General features: G+C 48.2%; 1 long non-coding RNA gene across 1 annotated transcript in view; it reads right to left on the bottom strand.

The window, feature by feature from the left end:
• Positions 1–755: 755 nt before the first annotated feature.
• The window catches only part of LOC310687794, a 35,590-nt gene continuing 34,237 nt past the window's right edge, over positions 756–2,108 (bottom strand). The window contains exon 3 of the long non-coding RNA XR_014516593.1: positions 756–1,270. This is a non-coding gene — a long non-coding RNA (uncharacterized lncRNA). The remainder of the gene's footprint in view (positions 1,271–2,108) is intronic.

Below are 2,108 nucleotides of genomic sequence, written 5' to 3'. Positions count from 1 at the left end.
CGTGATCCATTAAGCGCGGAGGAAGCAAGCTCACGCTCCTCCCAGTCGGCGAAGGTGGGCTCTGGCGTAGGATCCTCTGGAAGCCCCGCCCCCGCTTCAGCCTCTCGCACCGCCTTCTTCTAGGAAGGCGGGAGGAATGGAGAGACGAGAGCGCAACTGCGCACGCGCTATGTTAAGACGAAGACGGAGCAACGTTGCGCTCCTGCGTCAGTTAACGCAGCCGGGTGGGGGCGCTTGGTGTGAGGAGGCTGCTTACATGCGGATCTTTACTTGCAGTCCAAATGCGTTTCTGTAGCCTTCCTGCCGCGCTGCACCGAGTTGTCCTTCTCGCTCTTTTGTCACCCGTCGAGCTTACGTTCTTAACGCGGCAGACGGACGTCAGGGACCTGGTTTGCCCGGAGGGAAGAGGCCACACCGCTAAGCTCCCAGAGCTAGCAGTTGTTCTTGCCCTTCGTGGTTGTGTTTTCCTGCCACGTTGGACCGGGAGGACCTTTAAGACAGCCGAGCATTCATAGGCTGCGCTTGACAGTGCGGACTCTTCGGGAACTATTGCGCCCTCGACTCTCGCCTGCCGTTTGCTCTTGGGCGTCCAAGTGCAGTTCCAGGGGGCTGATTCTTTTTTTTTTTTAAAAAACTTTTTATTCAAAATTAAAACAAAACATATTATCCAGAAACATATCATCCTTATTTTGTCCCCATTTTTCCTCCCTTCCCCCACCCTCCCACACAAAACCCACCCACCAGCTTCCCTTAGTTCCAGTCTTTGATTTCTCTAAGAATGCTGTTTTCTGCATGTTACACAGTTGTATAGATTCTCAAACTATTTAGCTGATTGTCATCAATAGAAAAGTTTGTGAACAAAGCCAGCCAAGGAGTCCAGTTCGCTTTGTTGCGTCTTCAAATGGGAAAGGGTTCCCATTCATCTTTAAAGTCACAGTTATCCTTGTCGCGTAGCTTATATGTCAATTTTGCCAGTTCTGCATAGTCCATCAGTTTTTCTTGCCATGATTCTTTAGTTGGGGTTTCTTCAGTCTTCCATCCTTGTGCTATTAGAACTCTCACGGCCGTTGTCGCATGCATAAATCCAGGGGCTGATTCTGACCAATAATGTTTTGCATGGTCTGGGCCTCCAGCATCAGAAAGGATGCACATCTTTCTTTAGGTATTTGGGTCCCAGCAATTTGTATGCTAGTACACTTCGATGAAATGTCACGTAGAAAGGGTAGCATAGGTAGAACTATTTCATCTCTAACACAGCTGCTGAAGAAATCTGGAATAAATAACAAAACAACCCCTGGAGATGACTGAGCATTCATCCTGATTTGCTTTACACAAAGCTAATGTGGGGGTTCTATTATATCCAGTCTTAATTGAGCATTCATTCTGATTTGTTTGTGGGGCTACTACATGACAATCCGCATTCATATATTCATTTGCTTGTAGGGTGTTTAGACGTCTTCCTGTAATTTGTTCATCTCACACTGTGCATTTCCCTATCGTTTTCTAAACATCAAGAACTTGATTTTCTTAAAGGTGGATTGGTTGTGTTAGGGCAGGGGTCTGCAACCCGCGGCTCCGGAGCCGCATGTGGCTCTTTTACACCCTTGCTGTGGCTCCGGGGCGGATACTAGCGAGGGGAGCATTGTGCGCCCCGACACTCCCCACTGTGGCGGGCGCTGTACTGGCTGTGACATCGCATGGGGGCAGTGCGTGCGTTAGTCATGCACCGTCCCGACGTCACCTTCCCGCCCGCCCGCCTGCTACATTGTAAGGGGCATGTACGCTGGTCACTGCATTGAAAGGGGGCATGTACGCTGGTCACTGTTTTGAAGGGGAGTGAAGAACACACACACACAAAAAGGCAACTTGTTAATTTAACGTTCATTTCTATGAGGAGGAGTAATTCTGAGGGGTCAAACAAAGAAATAATTTTAAAAAGTGACAAAAAAGTTATGTTTATAATGACGAGTTTTGCGGCTCCCAGGTTTTTTTTCCTTTGGAAACGGGTCCAAGTGGCTCTTTCTGTCTTAAAGGTTGCAGACCCCTGTGTTAGGGCAAGCAAGTGCTTAAATCCAATTTAAACGTGTAAGCTTGATATTGTGGTATGC

The sequence above is a fragment of the Podarcis liolepis genome, assembly GCF_965112155.1.
Source record: "Podarcis liolepis genome assembly, chromosome: 1".
Classification (NCBI taxonomy): domain Eukaryota; kingdom Metazoa; phylum Chordata; class Lepidosauria; order Squamata; family Lacertidae; genus Podarcis; species Podarcis liolepis.
The sequence above is the reverse complement of the archived record's forward strand: the minus strand, read 5'-3'. Positions and strand labels throughout refer to the sequence as shown.